A 22,435-nucleotide genomic window follows, 5' to 3' on the forward strand; every position below is an offset into this window, starting at 1 on the left:
ATATAGACATAGCATACAAAATAGAAGACAATGAAGATTCCAAATGGTATTAATTAGCTCTCTACCTTTTAGCCGAAAACAAATATCAAATAAGTGAACCCCTAATATGTTGTAGTTACTGCACTAAAAAACTAGACAACAACCAAACTCCTTCACGTGCTATCACAAATAATTTGGAATTGTTCCCACTACCAAAAACCCTGCAACAACTCAATTTGTATGAGAGCATCATAATTCAAACAGTTCACCCATTTCAAGCAATTATACGCCTTCATCCAAAAGCAGCAAAATTACCTCCATCTGAATTGGTGAAAGGCATTTGTTGCAAAGTAGTTTATTTAGATTAGATCTAACAGAAAATGTACACACTCTAGGAGTGCAACGTTCAATAGAGCATTCTTTAATTGTCTTGGTAAATGGTGTACCAACAAAAGAAAAAAGAATTTGGCAACAACTGGTGGACTAACATAAATGTAGACAAGCCTTGCAATATCTAAAAGACAATAACGATTACTACAAGGAAATAAATATTGAAGAAAGCTTAAGGGAAACAACTGAAATAATTGAAGAGTTATCAGAAACTGGACAATTCAAACTTCTGGATCCTGCTGCAGTATCCACTCTTTTGGACCAGTACACAATTCATCCATTGCATTCCAATGAAAGCATAGATGATGCATTAGAAACTTACCAAATGCGACAAACCAAATGTTCACCAATGAGCATATGGGAAAAACGTATAGGAGCACGTGCTTTTCGACTGCTATTTCCTACTGGCAAAGGTGGAAGATACAATGATAGACCCACTCAGATTACAGCATCAAAATACCGCTCATTACGAATGTATTTGCAAGATCCCAGGTTTAGACAAAATGTGGAATACATATTCCACCTACTCTTTGAAAGTGAACTAGCAACCATATGTTACAGAGTTGCACACATTTTGAAATCTGGAACCCACTTTCAAAATATGTCAGCTACGCAATTAATACAAAAAGTACAAGAAAAAGATGAGGGTTTACAATCAAGTATAACAAATTTGTTTACAAACATGCGTGGTACAAAAGAATACTGATTCCGACGGCATGGAGACGTACGTTGTATGATCAGAAACCTTGGAACACCGACTTGGTTTGTTACACTAAGTTGTGCAGAATATGCATGGGAAGATTTACATGAGTTCCTAGGCATACCAAACAACAAAACCAATATACATTTATTAACACCTGGAGAACTTTGCTCTCTAGATCCAGTTAATGTGTCAAGATATTTCCATCATCGTTTCATTGCTACGCTACATTTTATTTGCAATAAAACTGTTCCTCCCCTCGGAGAAGTGCAGCACTTCTTTTGGGGAAAAGAATACCAAGCGAGAGGAGCACCACATATTCACATGCTTTGATGGATCAACGGTGCACCTAAATTTGGTCACGGCACTGATGCCACTGTTTTGCAGTTCATCCAAAAATATGTCACTTGTGAAATCCCTTCACAACTTCACAACGGACACATAGTGACCTGCACGGACAGATTTTACAATTTCAAAGACAAAAAATGTGGCAAATATTGTCGGGGCAAATACAAAAACAAAGGGAAATACGACACCAAAGCTGTTTGGTTTTCCTAGACCAGTTACAGAAACAGGTGAAGTGAAAAGTAAATCACCTAAGAGCACGTATTATATAAAAAGAACCGAAGAATCTAAATATATCAATGATTACAATGCAATCATTGCCCTCTTATGGAATGCAAATATAGATGTGCAGTACATTGCAGACAATTCCACTGCTGTGGCACGATATGTAACAGCCTACTTAACAAAAGCAGAAAAAACAGAGCTTCAAGACCTCTGGGATGACTTATCATCAGACAAAACACTATCTCAGAAATTGTACAGCCTGGGCACAAAAATGCTCTCTCATAGAGAATATGGTGCCTATGAAGCGGCAGATTGTTTAACCGGTACTGCTTTGTACGGAAAATCAGACAACATAGTATGTCTAAGTCTTGGTCCTGCTAAATCTAGAAAAAGAGTTCTGAAATCATATGAGGACATAGAAACAATTGCCAGAAATGATCCCAACAGCCAAGACATTTTAAAAAACAATTTACTGGACGCATACTATCCGAACAGGAGTAGCACTTTGGAAAGCATGTGTCTATACCACATACCTCAAAACGTTGCATACAAAAGTAAAGGCAGATATAGAGTCACAGATTGTGGAGGCAGCTTAGTGAAACTTACCAAACAAAGCTTAATTAATCATGTTAAATTGTCATTAAAAACTCCTCAACTGAAAGAACTATATTACATGTCTCTACTACAACTTTTTAAGCCATGAAGAAAAGAGGAACAGATACTAGGTAACTATGACTGCTATGAAGATGCTTTCAAAGCAAATGAAAGCGCTATCACCGATGTGAACTTTACGCAGTACAAAACAATGTTGCCCAATGAACGGCAACATGAAGAAGAACTTCAGGCCCAACTAGATAAGGACTCTTCCGACAGTAGTCAACCTTCTGTAACAGGAAGTCAAGAACCACTCAGACAGCCACTAATAGTAAATGAGGCAGAATTAGCTATGACAGAAGTGGAAAACACCATGTGTCACTATCAAGAACATATAGAAGACTTAACTGTACAACAAGCAAAACTTAAAGATCAGCGCACCATTTTTGAAGACGCAACAAAATAAATTGCACATGGTGTACAACACGAAAATAAAGAATGTACCTGCCAAAATTACAAACCAATACTGCTGTACGTCAGTGGTGAAGCTGGGTCAGGAAAAACATTCTTAATCAAAATCATCAGCAAGTTCCTTCAGCAAATGATAAACAACAAACTGTCAGCTGTTGTAACTGCCCACACAGGTTTAGCTGCCTACAACATAGGTGGTGTCACTTTACGCCGATTACTACTTCTTCCAGTAGAACACCAAAACAAATTAGACTATTACAAACTTTCTGCAGAAGCTGCAATGGAACTACGCAGAGTATTAAAGCAAATGAAAATGCTACTAATACATGAAGTGAGCATGGTCTCCAGCCTAATGTTGGCTTTGATTCACCTCAGATTGCAAGAAGTACTTAAAACCAACTACGAAGAACGCTTTGCAGGGAAACACATTGTCATTTTCGGAGATCTTCTACAATTGACACAAGTGAAAGGTGAACCTATTTTTAAAACCGTAGGACATAAACTCTGCCGTAAAAATGTTGGCAGCATAGGAAATGTCAACCTTTGGCAACATTTCAAATACAGAGAATGAAAACAAAACATGCGGCAATCTGCAGATCTCACTTATGCCAACATCCTAAAAAGTATTAGAGTTGGTGTACTATCTCAGGAAGCACAAGCAATATTGAAAAACCGGCACATTCATGCACTTTATGGCGATAATGCATGTGCTACTGATGTTATGGAACAATTAGCGGACAAAAATGTCAATTGTATGGCCTTAATGCCAACTCTTGCAAGCTGTGTCAAATTCAATGAAACAATGTTAAATAAAGAAATGCAACGAATAATTGAAATTTGAGCCACAGACCAACTAGACGTACATGGTATGACACTACCCATGTGTGAGCAAGCCACAACAAGACTAAGTAGTTTAGAAAATTCTATATCAAACACAGCTAGGTGGAAAAAATATTAAAATTATCCTTAAATTGTAGAGTAATGCTTAAACGTAACCTTGACGTGGAGCAAGGGCTAGTTAATGGGGCACTGGGTACAGTTGTTGGTTTTCAATCATACCCACGTGACAACAACATTCAGTTTGTCAATATTCGCTTTGACAAATTTTCAGAAGTGAAAAGGATAATGTGCTCAACTGCTCGATTCCTTCTGTTCAAAGACATGTATGTACATAGGGAACAATTTTCTCTAAGTCTTGCATATGCAGTCACCATTCATAAATCCCAAGGTCTTACCCTAGACAAAGCATTGATAGATATAGGAAACACAGTCTTTAAAGAAGGCATGAGCTACGTTGCACTATCACACTTACGTACACTTGACAGTCTATTTCTAATCAACTTTGATGCAAGTAAAGTGAACGCTGATATTCCTTGCATTTTAGAACACAATAGACTGCGTTCACTGTACACCCCCATCTGAAACAATATCCTCTTCCAGAAAAAGTAAAAAGTGGTAAAAGAAAACTAATTCAATCAGAAATGCAACAGAATCTGACAGCAAATCCTTCAAAGAAAACAAAAGAAAGTAAAGGTTCATCAATTACCACATGCAAAGAAGAACATATTAGGGAAAGTAAACCAGATACTTCTTCAAAGAAGGAAGAGAAACTCTGATAAAAGCACTCAGATACGGAACTAGCTGGTCCATTCAAATTTTCAAATGAAACTGGTGTAAGTTGCTATGCAAATGTAGCAATGAATATTCTATTTCAATTGCCACCAATTGTTAAAAATATTTACTTACACAGTACAGACCAATTGTGTTTGCAAATGTTAGTCCTTCATAGAAACGCAACAAACAATCCTGACAACACGTACAGTGTTCACAGAATAAGAAAAAAATTGGACTACTGTGCTGGAATGGTGAGATTCACTATAAACACACAAGAAGATCCACAAGAATTTCTAAGGCACTTACTACAAGTACTGGAAAACAAAAGCATACCTATAAATGAAATCTTCCAGATTTCATACATGTGGAAACACTCTCTGTGGCAATGTCACACAGGAACAAATCCCAAATGAGCGATTTGTGTATGTATCCATACCTAATTGTGAATCCATTCCATTTCAGCAACTTGTACAGAATGCAAACTGTGGCAGATTATGTACTATGTGCAATTCAATCGCTCCACCTTACTGATACAAACTCATAGTAAGTACATAATACTTATGCTGCTAGGTTATAATGCAGATGATACGAAAAACAACTGCAGGCTGACTGGATTCACACACGGTCAAGTGTCACTTGGAAAGAATACCTTTACAACCGTAGGTATAATCTACCATACAGGAGCTACAACCAATGCAGGTCACTACACTGCATACATTAAAAAGGAATGTGGATGCGTGGAATGTAATGATAGCACCATTACTCTAAAGCAGAGATTGCCAGCTAATCTTACAAATGCGTATTTAATATTCTTAAAGCCAAAATTTAATGACTAATGTGTACTTCAACATTACCAAAAAATGAAGTGAAAGACTACATACAGTTAGAATACGCCAACAGGTATCTAACTGCTCAAGAGTGTATAACAACGACACAGATAAATGAATACCACAGAACCATAACAACAAATGCACAGTTAGAATACACCAACAGGTATCTAAGTGATGTTAAACATACCAACAAACATCACATTAATCAGAAAGAACAAGGAAACACTCAAAGAAAGCAAAGAAATAGTTTGTAGCATAGCAAATAAAAAAATGTTTAATCCGACAAGGATTTTTTCCCCCAGACCCAAGGATTTGCAAAACAAACACAGAAACTGAGCAAAATGCACAGTACACTGGTTTGTAAACTAAATATGAGGGTAAAAAAAAAGCTAAACTGTCTATTATACAATGGAATAAGTCTTCATAAAATGCAAACACTAACATGCTTTTTTCTTTTATCACAGAAATTAAAAAAGGCTAGTTCCGCCAAGTACTACAGTCATGTAAAACATATATGGATTCTGCACAAATTAAATAGTAAGTATAATTACAGTCATTTCATACATATGCAAATCTACACGGCTAATCTATGGCAGTAATATGGTGCAGTGGCTGTAGGCTGGGCCTAGAATCTTTGATGTATAACCTACCACCTACACCCTACGGCAAAGCAACCTAGATTATAGGTCCTACCCACAACCATTGCTGCACATCCAAACCATGGTGCTTCTAATTTGACTACGTCTAAGTTTAGTTTTGAGTGCATGGTCTGCAGCGATGCAGCCAAGACACTAGAACGTGCACACAACCACCGCACCACACCACGCCCATGTTCACTTATAACCTCACTGCTTATCACTTCAGTCTTGGGTGCATGGCCTTTGGCCATGCACCCAAGACTCTGGGTCCTGGCCAGAACCAGCAAAGCATATCGCAACCATTGAGACTTCTAATTTCACTACTTATAAAGTTGGTTTTGGGAGCATGGCCTTCGTCCATGCACCCAAGACTGTACACACTCCCCACAACCATCTAATCGATAATCAATACTATAGGTGTATCCATGGGTGTGACATGCTCTGGTGGTCTACGGCCTACGGCCATGCATCCAAGACTCTAGGCCCTGGCCACAACCACCGCAGCATGTCACACCCATGGCGGCGTACTAATCAATAGCACACCTATAGGGAAAAATATTGTAATAACTTCATGTACTCAATTTCAATGTTCGCTAACACCACACGTGTCCTTAGAACAGTTTCAAGGTGCCTGTGCGCAGCACAGACTGAAATACTACCCCTATTGAAACCCTCATTTTCTGTATGCACAAACATTCCAAAAAAGGCGTGCATAGAGAATACATCATTAACACCTACCGCCTGAACAATACAGTTTTTCACCCATCTCTTACTGTGTGAACCACCCCAAGCACTAAAACACAGCAAAATAGGTTTCGAAATAGCATGTTGCCGTTGGTCGCCGCTGCGCTGTCGGCGAATCCAAGATGTCGGGCTCATCCAAACAATCTGACGCAGAACACGTCTCACTGCAGCCAATCGGCAGAGACGTTGCGTGCCCGCAGTCATGACGCCAGCACCTTAGCCAATCGGTATCTTGTCCGCGGAGCGAACAGGGAAGTGTGACTGCGGAGCGGACATAGCTATCACACATTTTTTGAGACCTACTTTTGGTCATTTCAAAGAAAACTACTGGACGGATTGTCATGAAATTTACAAAAGCACGCTTTCGGGACCAAGCTCCTGCCGCAAATTTGGTTAAAATCCGTCCAGCGGTTTGGGCTGTAGGCGTGCGCCAAGTTTTCCCCCATTCAGTCTATGGGAGAAAAAGACGTTTTGGGGCCCCCATATAACTTTTCCCCCCCTGGACCAAACATCACCAAACTTTGCAAAAAAATCAGAGTGGCCCATATACTTTTTCTGCAAAGTTTGGTGAGGATTCGTCCAGGGGGAGCAAAGTTATGAACCACCCAAAAAAGTGCTCTTCCCATGGAAACAGCAACTTAACCATAACTACACGGCCACTACCATGGCCGTGATATATATATATATATATATGTATATATATATATATATATATATATATATATATATATATATATATATATATATATATATATATATATACACATTGGCGCTTCTCCTGCAATCTATTCACTACGTAGCCAGCATTATGATACTTCGTCTACTTGTGTTACTGCATCTGTACATTTGTAAAATGGCTTGCATTTTCTTCAGTGCTTCTGCATGTGCAATCTTCATTTCGCTCCCGAAATGTTGCTTACTTCGCTACTTTGTCAGCAGATTCTATAAGGTCTATATTCTTTCTTCATTGCCATCTCTTTTGGGTGCATCACTTCTGCTTCATGTGACATCACCAGTCTTTTCTTTCATTCATTTTCACACTTCTTCCGGAACTTCCTTCAGAAGACCGTCATTTCTTCGCGGATACATATAGGGTTTTCTTAATGGATAACTTGTTTCAAGGACTTCAAGCTATAGGTACCCTCACTGGTATTGGGCATTTTGCAATTTCCGGTTGCCAACATATAGGCAGAACGGGGGTGGGACTTCCAGTAGAGGTACTTGGCTCCCTCTCTACAGTGTACTCCAGGGTTAGTCCAGCACGACTTAGCCCATGATGCCACTCCATTGCCTTACTCCCCCCATGCACTGCTCCTGTGCACCTACCGGGTCAGCTGCACGAGATGGCTAGTATGGCCCCATTCCCCAGCCTGCACCAGCCACCAGCACTCTCCGGGAATCTGTTATGCATGCACATCACTGGTATGAATCAGTCTGTCCAGACCAGTCCAATAAGAAACACCTACCCTGATATGCCAGTGTATACCCTAGGGTAAGCTTGGAGCAACCTGACCGCTGATGTCACTCCATCACCTAGGCACCCATTCCTTTCCAGATCTGCTTCACACGTGTCAGATGCCCAATCACCTATATGACTCCATTCCAGGCCTGCACCAATTGCCGGTCCACCACTAGAAGCCCATGAACCCGACATTGGTAAACGTGACCATCAATCTGTTAAGTGTTGTCCCGTTTGAAAGCAGCAAGGCCTCTACTCCTGGCCCTGGAAACTCGACCTCTGAAATTCAACACTAACAGAACTGCTCACCATAAGAAGTTCATGCTGCATTGCGTTCCTACACCTACTGGGCTCGCCAGCTAAGCAACTTTTTACATGACAAGTTTACTGCCAGCTTCGAACAGCAGTTATGCGATGTTCCTCTAATGCTTGTATAGAAAGCTCATGTACCACTATACAAGGGAAACGAACTGCATGGACCTAAAGTTCACTGCATGGCTATTCCACAGATATATTTGATTGATCTAGCTACCTCTCCAAAGATTTTTCTAGCACTGTTGGGGAAGTCCATACTCAGAGTCACGGATGGCGCTCCAGCTACTGCTGCTGACCCGACATATTTAACAATCACACCCGGCTAGTAAGAACTCTGCCATTTCTCTGAGCTCAGCTCATAGAAAAGTCGTGCTTTCTTCTAAAGCAATGAATTGAGCTATCAGCAACTGGACTGATCACATAGGACGGCTCCCCCTAACCAGTACAGACAGTACAGAGCTGATTTAGTGCTCTTGTGACAATGATTATATTTAGAGTATTCGGGTATCAAAACATATTTCCCATCCCAACTCACTGTCAGTCATTTACTTACAATCCTCAAACCTGATAGTTTACTCACGGGTTCTGCAACCGTTCCACGTCTCTTCTTGTGCCGCTCCCTAATGCACACATAGAGAGAGAGAGGCTAAACAGAAAGGCTTCGGAGAAATGCAAAAAATGTAACACTAAACACAGAGCTGTTGAGTATTTCACTGTACCAATATATCTCAGAGTCAAGAATGTCCACTGATATATAAAACCCATGTTTAATTACATTCATTAACCCTCAACTTATCTACAGGCCCTTAATGTCCCTAGCTGACGGACCCTGCATCTGGGTTGCTTTGTTTTAGGTCTTAAGCAGAATGCTGCTTATTCCTCCAACATGGAAAATGCAGTGGATTTGATTTCACAGCCTACGCATTACAAATATGGGCTATATGTATGTCATGTACTGGCATGTGTCAGGCAAGATTGTATGCAGTAACCCTGTGGGAGACTACGGAAGTCTTGTCCTCTTGGTATTAGGTAACCCACCTATAAATATAGGTCTGTACTACACAAGTTGGTAGAGTGACTAAGCAGCCAGACTTATATCAAGAGGGGTAAATATGAGCTGCAGAGCTGTAGCATCGAAATCCACACATACAAGTATCCAAATAACACTTACACTCAAGGTTTTCTAGTAAATAATTATTTATATAACAGTCAGTTTTAAATAAACATTTTTTTAAAAGGGCAATGTGCAACAATAAAAATACACTCCATAACACATTCTCAGACTCAAGATAAGTAAGTAGATATTCAGAGATGCTTCATATACCCTTCCTACACCCTGGGGTGAATTCAATTGCTAGGACAGTAATGGCATTTATATATCACTTTTGCACTTGGTAACATTCCAAGTTTGTGGGAAGGAAAGGTTAAGGGAAGGAAAAAGGTTAACAGGTTCTCAGAGCATGTGAGCACTTTTACATTTCCCAATTAAGTCTAGATAAAACCTTTCACAGCAAGATTAGTTAAAAAACCAATGCATCACATATGAGTGACAGTTGGAATCAAAGTCATTGGATTAGAAGAGCCTGCAGGGAGCCACAACAGCCAAAGTCAATTTGGAGCAAAGTCTATGGAGCTGAGGCACTTGGATAGAAAAAGTCTTGCACAAAATTAGTTTGTTGTAGAATATCAGTGAGCATGGGTGTAATTTTAGGGGGGGCAGGGGTTTTTGCCCCCCCCCAACTTTAATGGCACACCATTTTGTTCCCATTCATATGGCTGGGGCACCTTTTCTTCAGATGTCATGTCCCCCCTAACATTTTCAGCAAAGTTACTCCACTGCTGCTGAGCCACAAGCTGTTAGCCACAGCTACTGCAAATCTCAAGTGAGAAAAGCAAACTACCGCTATTTTGTTTGTTTTTTGTTTCCTGTCCGCGCCATCACACCTATGGGTCTATTGTGCGGACTACAAATGTAATAAAGTTTAAACTGCACTGAATCTGCAACTGGGCCATTCACCGTTCTCGGCCCAGCCACTCTCCCCTGCACTGCCTCCACGGCAACCCCTGCACTACGGGACTGTGTCTGTATCCATACAGCACCCCTTCCCAGCACTTGTCTGCACTTACCTCGCACTTGCCACCAGCTGGCCCTTGTTATTTATCCTGTATGCTGTATGCTAATAACCCTGTACTGCACTTTCCCCTCTCCCTTTCCCCCTTGCACTTTTCCCTTCCCCTCTACCCTTGCACTTGCTGAATGATCTGAATGACACCTGGCCTAGTAAGATCGTTGTCTGTCTCCCCTTGTTCCCCCCCCGCCTTGTCGCGCCTTGAAACACTTGTATATAGGCGCGTTACAAATGCCTTATCATATCATATCATATCAAGTAAACAGACAAAGAGGTAAGTACCCCTTAGTCGGAATAGTGCATTGGGTTAGAAGAAGAGGGAGCAGCTGTCTTTTGTCCTGGTTGCAGAGTTGCAGATACCGGGTTCCAGGGCCTCTGTTGTGGGGACAAGAGGGAGGATATCTGGAGGACTCCTGCACTGTAGTTCAAAGCTCAGCGGCAGCTACGGGCTCTTTTCAGTTCAGCAGCACTTCGCGGTTTCAGCTACTGGCAAATAGCACCACCCCAGATCTTGGACACTTGATTGGCTTCCTTCGCTCCTTGAATCCAGCACTCTGGTGAGGGGACTCGAGCTTGCTTCGGGAAGGTCCTCAGGATCTTCCTGGAGCTTCGGTCTGGCTTAAAGACGTTGCACTCGACTATGGATTTCTCGACCCCTAGCACTCGGATCTAGCAGCAGCAAAGAAGTACAACCAGTTGAGGAAGGTCTTCCAGTTTGTCTTGGGGTAGTTGGTCCCACTAACCTAAGGGAAGAAGTTGTCCTCTCTGGAGATTCTCTAGTTGAATCGGAAAAAGAGTTTCAGTACAGCAGCAGGGCTTCACCTGACAGTTCAACGGTCCAGGAGGCTGCAGCAAGCTTCTCTTCACGATTCCTTCGTCGGATGTTTCCTCCAGTAGTCTACTATGTCTTCAGTTCATGAAGCCTCACCTTTTTTATACAGGTTTCTCCCATTCATGCACAGCCTAGCTGTCACTCTCACAGCAGGGTGGCTGTCCTGCATGGACATTCAGCCAATCATGACTGGGTGCATTCAGGTTACCAAGGAGACTAAGGACAGGGAGTTTCGGCACCTCCCTTGCTTCCTGCCCTGCCAGACACACTGGAGCCAGAGGTGGGTTTCAGTACTGAAGCCTGCCAAAGGCAAAGTGAACAAAAGGATTAAACCTGGTTTGGCGCGCAGAGTAAAACCCATGAAAGACCTCAGAAACAAGAAATGGCGAAAAAAGACCAGGGCCATTTTGGCACAATGGTCACCCATGGGTGCTATACTGCAACTGAGGATTCAACCTGTGGTAGAAAAGCACAATTGAAGGAACATTAAACCACTGCTACCAGCCATTAAAAAATGATACATGAGTAAGTAGGAAAAGGGGCTTCTAAGTAACCCACCAGCACTCCATATAAGATGGGGTGTGCTGGACCTACATAGGAAAAAAGTAAGTAAAGTCAATTTCACTTTACTACTCTTGGGAACTCTAGTTCACCCAAGGCAAGGTATTTAAAGGATTTCTCCGGGATGCTGCGCTGAAGGTGCTGTGTGTCACCATACAAAAAGTAGATGCCTTTGGAGTTTGTGAGACTCCAAAAACAAAGGAAATACAGAATCCAAATCAGATCAAAATACAAGAGAGAGTGAGAAAAAGGTCTTACTCACTCCAGGATAAAAATTAAAAAGTCCTAAAGTTCAGCAAAAGAGCTGGGGGTCTCTAAGGTTGAAGGGAATTAGCACAGAAATTAGAATTCTCCCTAACACTCGTCCCTCCCAGTCTAAGGCCCAGGAGGATTTAATCCACTCCTGGATGAATCTCCTAATCCAGTCGATCATACTTTCTGGAGAGACCATCAGCACCATACAAAAAGTAGATGCCTTTGGAGTTTGTGAGACTCCAAAAACAAAGGAAATACAGAATCCAAATCAGATCAAAATACAAGAGAGAGTGAGAAAAAGGTCTTACTCACTCCAGGATAAAAATTAAAAAGTCCTAAAGTTCAGCAAAAGAGCTGGGGGTCTCTAAGGTTGAAGGGAATTAGCACAGAAATTAGAATTCTCCCTAACACTCGTCCCTCCCAGTCTAAGGCCCAGGAGGATTTAATTCACTCCTAGATGAATCTCCTAATCCAGTCGATCATACTTTCTGGAGAGACCATCAGCATTTTGGTGATTACACCCTGACCTGTGTTCTATGGTAAAATCAAACCCTTGGAGGCTGATTGACCACCTTAACAATTGTGGATTCTCCCCCTTCATCTGCATTAACCATTTCAAGGGTTGGTGCTCTGTCTGAATAACAAAACTAGAGCCATATAAATATGGTCTAAACTTCTATTGAGACCACACAAAGGCAAACCACTCCCGTTCAATAGTTGCCCACCTTGTCTCACGGTCCTTTAGTTTCCTACTGATGAAGCAGATAGGGTGTGCCCTGCCTTTCTCATCAGCTGACTCAAAACTGCACCTATGCCTTTTTTGGAAGCATCTGTCTGTACAATGAAGGATTGGTTGTAGTCAGGAGCTCTCAAGACTGGAGCTTGACAAAGGGCTTTCTTCAGTCCTTCAAAAGCATTCGTGCACTCCTCATTCCACCTGACCTTCTTGGAGAATTTGGGTGAGGAGATCACATTCAAGGGAGACGCTATGGTCCCATAGTTCTCCATGAAGTTCCTGCAGTACCCAGTGAGACCTAGAAAGGCTCGCACTTAGGTCTGAGTAGTAGGGGTGGCCTACTCTTGTACACCTTGTACTCTGCTAGGCAATGGCCTTATTTTACCTCCTCCTACCTCATGTCCAAGGTAGACCACTTAACGCTGACCAATCAGACATTTACTAGCCTTTATGGTCAGATGGGCCTGTTCAAGAGCCTGCAAAACATATCCAACGTGGTGAAGATGCTCTTCCCAAGTGGGGCTGAACACTGCAATGCCATCCAAGTATGCCATGCAGAAGTCCTCCATGCCATTCAGAACTTGATTCACCATCCTCTGAAACGTAGCAGGTGCATTTTTGAGTCCAAAAGGCATACTTAAAGTGCTAGAGGCCTCCTGGGGTAGAAAATGCAGTTTTCTCCTTGGCATGGTCTGTCAGAGCTATTTGCCAATAGCCTAGAGTCAGGTCAAATATACTGAGGAACTTGACTGAACCAAGTTTGTACACCAGCTCATCTGTCCTGGGTAAAGGATGGGCATTAGTCCTGGTGACTGCATTAAAAGCTCTATAGTCCACACATAATCTCAATTCCTTGGTTCCTGCTTTGGGCACTAGTACAACTGGACTAGCCCATGGACTTGTAGATGGCTCGATTACCCCAAGATCAAGCATCTTCTTGACCTCTTCCTTTAAGTGGGATCTGACATTCTGTAACCCCTGCTTTTGACAGGGAGACTGTTGCCAGTGAGAATGTCATGCTGGCCCCAAGGGTGAAAACTGGGAGGCAAACTGATTTAACAGAGCCTTGCACTCCTCCTGTTGTTGCAGAGTCAGATCTGAAGAGAGTTTCACTCATTCAATTGTCTCATATGAAGATAGTGCCCTGAGGAGATCAGGGAGAGGCTCAATCTCCTCCTCCTCTTGAACAGAGGCTAGAAGCAAAGCTCCTAGTTCTGGTCTGAAAATATAAGCTTTCAGATGGCTAGTGTGATAGACCCTAGGGGCCTCCTTAGTATTACCCAAAACCACTAAATAATTGACCTCTCCAAGTTTACCCACAACATTGAAGTGTCCAATCCATTTGTCCTGTAAGGCCCTCTGCCTTGTAGGTACCATAACCAAAGCTGGATGGTCTGGGGTGAACTCCGCCATGTTGGCCTTCTGGTCATGCCAATGTTTGACCAGAGCCTGACCTGCTTTTAGGTTATCCGAAGCTTCTGTCATCATGAGTGCCATTCTCCTCCGGAGTCCCAGCACATAGTCAGTGACTCTCACTGGCTTGAGGTAAGGAGCACTCTCCGACCCTTCCTTGATAAAGGTGAAAGGGCTTCTAACCAGATGACCATAGAGCAGTCTAAAGGGGCTGAACCCAACCTTTGCTTGAGGGACTTCTCTATAAGCAAAGAGAAGGCATGGCCGTAGAATGTCCCACTTTCTTCTAAGGGGTTCCTCTAAAACATCTATCATGCTCTTCATAGTTCTATTAAACCTTTCCACTGATACATTGGTTTGGGGATGGTAGCCTGTTCAGAACTTGTAGGTCACTCTACAGTTTTTCCACATGGTCTGCATGTTGTGGGACATAACATTTGACCCCCTGTCAGAGATGACCTCCTTAGGAAAACCTACCCTGGTAAAGATACCAAGGTGGGCCTTAGCCACTGCCTGAGCAGTAACAGTTCCCATAGGTATTGCTTCAGGATATCTGGTAGCATGGTCTACCACAACCAATGTAAATTGATTGCCTGAAGAAGTTGGAGGGTCTAGGGGACCAACAATGTCAATCCCCACCCTCTCAAAAGGTACTCCCACAACTGGGAGGGGTATTAAAAGTATATGTATCAAAGTGAGTAAAGTGAAACGCTACCCCTCCCTCGGATCTCCAGTTGTAGTCAAACCTATATTTTTAGTGCATATATAACATTCAAAATGCACTACGCCTTATTGTTCCTTTGTTGTGCTCACAAGATAATTGTATTTCTACTTTTTAAGCATTTTCCAAATGTTAGCATACTATCATATGATATGATATGATATGATATGATATGGCATTTGTAACGCACCTATACACAAGTGTTTGAAGGCGCAACGAGGCAGGGAGGGGGAACAAGGGGAAGACAGACAACGATCCTACAAGGCCAGGTGTCATTCAGATCGCGCAAGTGCAGGGGTAGGGGGAAGGGAAAAAGTGCAAGGGGAAGGGGAGGGGGAAGTGCAGTAAAGGGTAAGAAGAATAAACATAAATAATAGGGCCAGCTGGTGGCAAGTGCAAGGTAAGTGCAGACAAGTGCTGGGAAGGGGGGGCTGTGAGGATACAGAGACATTCCTGCAGTGCAGGGGTTGCCAGAGAGGCAGTGCAAGTGGAGAGTGGCTGGGCCAAGGACCGAGGTCGGTGAGAGTGGCCCAGTTGCAGATTCAGTGCAGTTTCAGTGAAGAATTTAGCAGGGGAGAGGGAGAGAGAAAGCAGAAGCAAAGAGGAAGGTTTTGAGGTGCTTCCGGAACCGGAGATGGTTCTCCTCAAGTTTCAGGGAGGCAGGAAGGTTGTTCCAGAGGGAGGCCCCTGACGCGGAGAGAGATCTACCCCCAGCTCGTTGCTTGGCGAAACGGCTGACCCTGAGGGAGTTGGAGACGGATGAGCGAAGAGCTCGAGAAGGAAGATATTTAGGAAGAGAGAGTTGAAGGTATTTAGGCCCCAGACTCCAGGAGGCCTTGTGGACATTGCAGAAGGTTTTGAACTTAATCCTCGCAGCCACTGGGAGCCAGTCTAGAGATTTCAGTCCTGGAGAAATACGGTCCCTGGGCTTAAGGCCAAGGACAAGTCTTGCAGTCCTGTTCTGGATGAGTTGCAGAGGGCGGAGATTGGAGGCAGGCAGATTTAGATAGAGGCTGTTACAGTAGTCCAGCTTCGAGAGAACCAGGGCTCGGGAGACAGTGAGCTTCTGGGGGAAGGAGAGGAAAGGAAGAATACCTCTGAGGAGGTGCAGCTGGTAGTGTGACTTCTTAGAGATGTCAGATATATGAGGAGAGAAGGAGAGTGTGGACTCGAAGATGACCCCAAGGTTTTTTGCCTTGCAGGTAGGAGCAGGAAGTGGGCCAATATCTCAATACTTATGTTTCTTGATAAACATTTAACAACATTTTCTTCACACAATATGAACTTGTATTATTGTCCTCTCGTGTGGGGTTAGTATTCAAAAAGTGCTATTATTGCAAACAACATATCAATTTCATTTCCAATATTTAGTAGAACATATTTGTGGGTGGCTGTTCTACAACCAATGCTGATTTTCCAGGTCTAAGGGGACAACAGTCTGTTTTCTTTGGTTCTGGTTGTAAACCCAAACTTTAGGGCACCCAGTGTTGTCCTGCTAGTATACTGATCTGAGCAACTGATCTGAGCATAACCGGATGTGAGCAACTGCAGGGTCAGTACATTTTTCTTTTATTTCTCGTGACTCCCCAAATTCAAATGACAGAGATCCCTGCCTTGTAAATGCAGTTTTTCTAAAATGTTTTGAAACATTTTATGTAATTTCTCCATATAGAGCCAGAGTCTTAGTAAAGGGTTAGAACATCAATTCACATCATGCTTTGAATTACATCCATCCTGATGAAGGCCTATTAAAAACGACACTTGGTATGGTCGCTTGGATGTACGGACCATTACCGAAAAAGGCCGAAACACCCTGAGTTGACACATCTACTGAAAAAGAACACCCAAACAATAAACTGAACAGTGGCAACTGAGTACATTAGCAGGAGACCATTGGGTGCCCTAAAGTTTTTAAACGAGTAAGTAGGAAAAGGAAGGAAAAGGGGCTTCTAAGTAACCCCATACCACTCCACATAAGATGGGGTGTGCTGGCCCTACATATGAAAAAGGTAAGTAAAGTCAATTTCACTTTACTACTCTGAGAACAGTAGTTCACCCAAGAGAAGGTATTTAAACCTTAAGAGAAATCTAAAGGATTTCTGTGACACTGCACTGAAGGTGCTGTGTGTCACCATACAAAAAGAAGATGCCTATGGAGTTTGTCAGACACCAAAAACAAAGGAAATGCAGAATCCAAATTAGGTCAAAATACATGCGAGAGTGAGAAAAAGGTCTCAGTCACTCCAGGATAAAAATTAAAAAGTCCTGAAGTCCAGGAAAAGAGCTGGAGGTCTCTAAGGTTGAAGTGAATTAGCACAGAAATGAGAATTCTCCCCAACAAGCCTGCTCAAACCTTCATTTGTAAGCATGTTTGCATGCATATACGTGCAATATGATTAAGCTATTAAGCCGCTTAGCGCATTTATATAATAAATTATTATACAAATGAATTGTGGTAATGTCTTCTCACTGGAGGCAGGTGAGCCGAGCACTAGCGGATTGCGATTCTTGCTGTGCCACAAATTCTTGGCTTCTAGGCACTTCACTTGTCTGTGGCTTTAGGCAGATTGCGAATTGAGATGCTTGCTGTGCCACTCTATTCTTCTATTCATGGCACCTAGGGGAAATGTCATTGTGTTTGGTTCTCAGCATTCTGCCCTGCGGGGTAGGAGCAACGGGTGAGGCACCATCTTATTTCAGAATATCTCTTCATAATAACAGAACTAGCATTAGCTTTAAAATGACAAGTAAAATGGAGTGTCTTGAAGACAAAGAGCAAGAAGTGTGAGACATGCTTAAAGGGCAGTCTAGACTGCAAAACATACAATATTTAGAAAGCAACACTAGTGCTTCAAATATCAAAAGTATACTCAAAGCACTTTAATGCTCAAAGAGGCTCTAAGTGGCCTATATTAGCATTGTATTGAAGAGTAGTGACATAGCAATAGAGCATTAGTCATAGTGTCACAAACACATAATGAGAAGTGTGTTTTAGAGTTAACATACGTTTATTTATTCATTCATGTACACATAGTGTAGAGGAGGTCCAAACACCCATTTTGAAGTGCCAGGAATGTTCACGCCGAAATGTGTGACATATGATGAGCAAATAAACCAGCAGAGAGCCGCAGTGGGGCTCTGTCCAGTACCTATCAGACTGACAGCACCTATTGAAGTACCGACACCTAAGAAAACTTGGACAGTGAGGTACCCATTGAGAAAACCATATCGACAAATGAGACAGAATGATGATTGTCAAAATGCAATACCTGAAGAAGCCGAGAAGATACTAAAATAAGACAAATGATGGCGTCATAAGAATCCGGACTGACTCACATATAGAAGATATGATGACATGTGAATGATGAAAAGAGACAAAACACTATGGATAAGTGACATCCTGAGTTTAAAGTGAAATAATTGATGTCAAATGTCAGAAACTTGCCATGAACGTGATGAGGATATTCAGCCAGTTAAAACAGGTACATTTGCAAGGAACCACAAGAAGCAAGAATTCATGAGGCTTGCTTAAGCTTAGTAGTACAATGGATTGCGGCACGCGCAACCTATACATATCTACCTCAAAACTTCCACTATACCCAAGAGCAGAATCAACCAAAGGTTATTAAAGGTCTCAAGAGGAGAGTCTTGCAGCAAGCAAATCAAGAATTAAAGACAGAAAGAAACTCAGACGAAGGCAAGTTGTGCCAAGGAGCCATGGTCGTATCGACTGAAATAGCCCAACAGTGGATACCAATTATGAAAAGAAGAACAGAGTATCCTGTTCAGAAAGGTCAAGATAAGCCACAGAAGGCAGATGGCTGACAAAATTAAATCAAATACATAAATTGCATGGAGTATAAAACGGTTTCACGGTGTCGATATAACGTGACAGAAGGGATGAAACTTTCACACCTACGCATAGACTTGTGCCATACCCAGACGCCTTAACTTTTCCAGACCAAGAAGCAGTCTTGAGGCCAAAATACAAATAACTAATTGACACATGACAACTAAAGTGATGATTAATTGTTGCAATAATTGGAGGGAGGCTGGGGGTGCAGATGAACTCCCTGCACCTGGCTGGCTATTCTGCACGCTGCTAAGCTAGTGGAAAAGTATGAGTGGGGTTGATGCCAACCCAATCATATTGGACCAGGTAATCTAGGGTCCTATAGTAGTAGAACCAATGAGATGTCATACTTTTAGTGACATCTACAGTAGCCATTTTGAAGGAAGGGCTTAGATGCCCCACCTGACACTGGTTTTCCAATCCCCTCACTTCGTTACCATATACATATATAGCACCTATATTTTTATTTTATTTATTATTGTATATCGTAAAACAGAAGAATACCTTTACAATATCATTATTACAAAATGAGAGCACATCAAAACAAGTTTTACATTCGCAAATTCAACCAACTAAAATCAATACTTATAAAATCACAATAAAATCTTCCTAAAAGTTTAAAACAACAAGGGAAAACATACAAAGAGAAGAATTGTCAAACACATACCTCCTAATAGGATTACTCATCAAACCAGTTGTCATTATAATACATCATCGAAAGCTTAGGCTAGTCCATAGGACTTTGATCCAATAGCCAAACAAGTTGCCAGGTTGAAATTTCCAGTATTAGGAGGACAAAGGTTCTTCTCTTTTATCAATGTCATTTAAATCATAACACATTTGTCTTTTATCTAACAATTTCCCTTCTAGGAACCTTACAAATAGGACTAGCGAAAGAGTAAAAGATTGGCTCTTTCCCCACATACATCTTTGCCACAAAGTTTCCCTGCTCAATCCCGAGTCAGAAAACAGATAATCACCCAATATTCGCTTTCTTGCAGGTTCAAAAAAGAACAATAAACTGTCAAATGTTTTAATGTTTCTAGAACATTTGTTCCTTCACAGAATCTGCATAATCCAATATTTAATTTGTCTTCGGCATTAAACCAATACATTCATTTTTTGTTGGTTTGAAGTTGGTTTAAGCGAAATTTTAAATATGTATGTCTAGCATTATGACAAGGAAAAATCTCCAGATATTTCACATGCTGTCCCCACTGATGTGTAAATTTAGCATATTCATAGAATGCCGTTCTTTTGTTAATTTTATCAACCTGAATACACCAATAAAATCTTTGGAATTTCAGTTTACACAAAGGAGGACCTTATATTAGATCTTCTTTCGATATCATTGTTTCAGGCAATATAGCATCCATTCTAACTCTAAATTTCAAGATCGAAGGTGGAAAATCTTCAGTGATCATAATGGCCAAATCTTCATGTAAAGAAGCCGGCGGTGATGATAACATTTTGGCATAATTAGATAGAAGACGCCAATGCCATTTTACTGATAACGGTAATAATCCCAGCAGTGGCAAATGATCATATTAGGGGTTGATAAAGCCAGTCCCAACACCCTTTTCCACAACCTTCCTTGTAAGACATCCAAAATGTCTTCAATATCTCATAAACAAATGGCTATGGAATATAATAGAATAGGTTACATTTTTTGAAGATAGAATTTGAGATTTGGTATAAGGGAGAATCTCCCTAATCTTCAAAAAATAATTTGCATCTGCGAAATGAGAGGTGTGATTTTATCATTCAACATTTTTTTTGAGTGCTCAATTGAGTATGTTGTGGCTAGGTTGTATCCTAGATAGCCCAATTGAAAGGGTCTTTGAGATAGAGGTTCCATTTAGACACCAGTCGAATTTTACATTCTTTTTCCTACCGTCTACAAAAGAAATAATGAAGGACTTTGTAGGATTTACTTGCAAGTTATTTTTTAGCATAACTGTGGAATAAATTCAACTTGGTCTGTAAGCCAAACGGCGTACGATCAAAAAATAATAAATTGTCCGCAAAGCTCAGCCAATTAAGAGCTAGACCACCTAATTTGACCGGAAAAATGACTGCCTTATCCCACCCTTCATCAAGATCTAAAAGATAAAGATTAAACAGGACTGCGGCCCTGTTGCAGCCCTGTTTAAGCCCGATTTCGGTGGGTATGGGGTCAGTCATTGCCCCTGCTCTAGTCATTCGTACACTATAGGTTGTCTGCTGATATAATAGTGCAATGTTAGCAACCAAATTAATAGGAAAACTATACTTCAGCATTTTATCCCAAAGTAAAGATCTAATAACAGAATCAAAGGCTTCTGTCAAGTTGAGGGCTGCCCTATGTATCAGTCCTGATTTTGAATGTTTTGTATACTGATATAAATGAGCAATTATGATGGCGTTTAATGGGCAGCCCATAAATTTGCGAAAGCCTACTTGAACTTTTGGGGACAAAGAAAATGCTGAAATATGTGATTAAATAGATTTTAACAGGAGACTAGAATAAATCTTTGCAGAGGCGTCCATAAGCACTATCGGCCTAAAGTTGGCAGGGTCATCAATCGCTGCTTTTTTATATATCGGAATTATATTGGCCGAACACCAAGAGCTAGGGATAATTCCTGTCAATTGAATCACATCCAACTTTATTTTAAATATATCGCCTCATAATTCCAGATTTGCTTTCACAAGGCAATGGGTATGCCATCAGGCCCTAGAGCTCGAGAGCCCTTAGCTTTTTTAATGGCCACTCGAATTTCATTAATGGACCAAGGGCAATTTTTTGCCACTGCATTAGGTGGATCTCTTAATTGTTTATTGGTAAATTGCAAGGGCATAGCAAATTTGGTTTTTATGAACTCTACCCAACTGGTGGCAGAAATTGAAGGTTCTTCGATTGAGTCAGAGAGCCCAATTACAGTTCTAAGTGTGCCCCACACATGCCTTGAATCATTCTTTAGGAGAAGAGATAATATTTTTGGTTGACTGTCACATCAATGTCATATTTCAAAGATTTTATTTTTCTTCGATATGTTTGTTAAATATGTTGTTTATATGTAGAATATAGATTACATCATGGTTAGATGACTCAAGTTCTCATAGTTGTTTCCGTTTTTCTTTTTTTAGAATCAACACCTCAACATTGAACTGATGACGATGAGTATGGGAGCTACTCACCACATTCTCTTTCATAATTTGTGTCATATGAGTGTGAATTCTCCAAGCATTTTGTGTTTCCGCTATAACTGATTTAAATCCACCTTGATTTACTCTCAAAATAAAAAGAGGGTCATTTTTTATTTTCTGTATAAATTTGTGGCATAATTTTGAGTTCCATTTCAGTGATAAACGGGGCCAGTCGAATTCAATTGGTGTTAAAGTAGGATTTTGATTAAACATGCCTAAATTTAGATGGAGTAGTGATTTCAAGGCGAAATGATCACCATACTGTAGGTCACAGATTCGTATTGGGTCAATCATGCTTAGCAACTTAGAGGATACAAAAATATAATCAATCATTGACATCCAAGGCCCTCTAGACCAGGTATGCTGGTATGAATCTCTTTCAAAGGGAGCCAATTGGATGTCCAATGCTAAAACTAATCAACCCATCTCCTTCCATTTGTCA

The 22,435-nt window shown here is 41.3% G+C and overlaps 1 long non-coding RNA gene across 3 annotated transcripts in view; it reads right to left on the reverse strand.

Annotated features, from left to right (window-relative positions):
- The window catches only part of LOC138504724 (uncharacterized), a 198,180-nt gene that overhangs the window by 70,189 nt on the left and 105,556 nt on the right, over positions 1-22,435 (reverse strand). For all 3 annotated transcript variants that reach the window (XR_011279927.1, XR_011279926.1, XR_011279928.1), the window contains one exon: positions 8,885-8,924. This is a non-coding gene — a long non-coding RNA (uncharacterized lncRNA). The remainder of the gene's footprint in view (positions 1-8,884; positions 8,925-22,435) is intronic.

The sequence above is a fragment of the Ambystoma mexicanum genome, chromosome 11 (genome assembly GCF_040938575.1).
Source record: "Ambystoma mexicanum isolate Mex_15411 chromosome 11, UKY_AmexF1_1, whole genome shotgun sequence".
NCBI lineage: Eukaryota > Metazoa > Chordata > Amphibia > Caudata > Ambystomatidae > Ambystoma > Ambystoma mexicanum.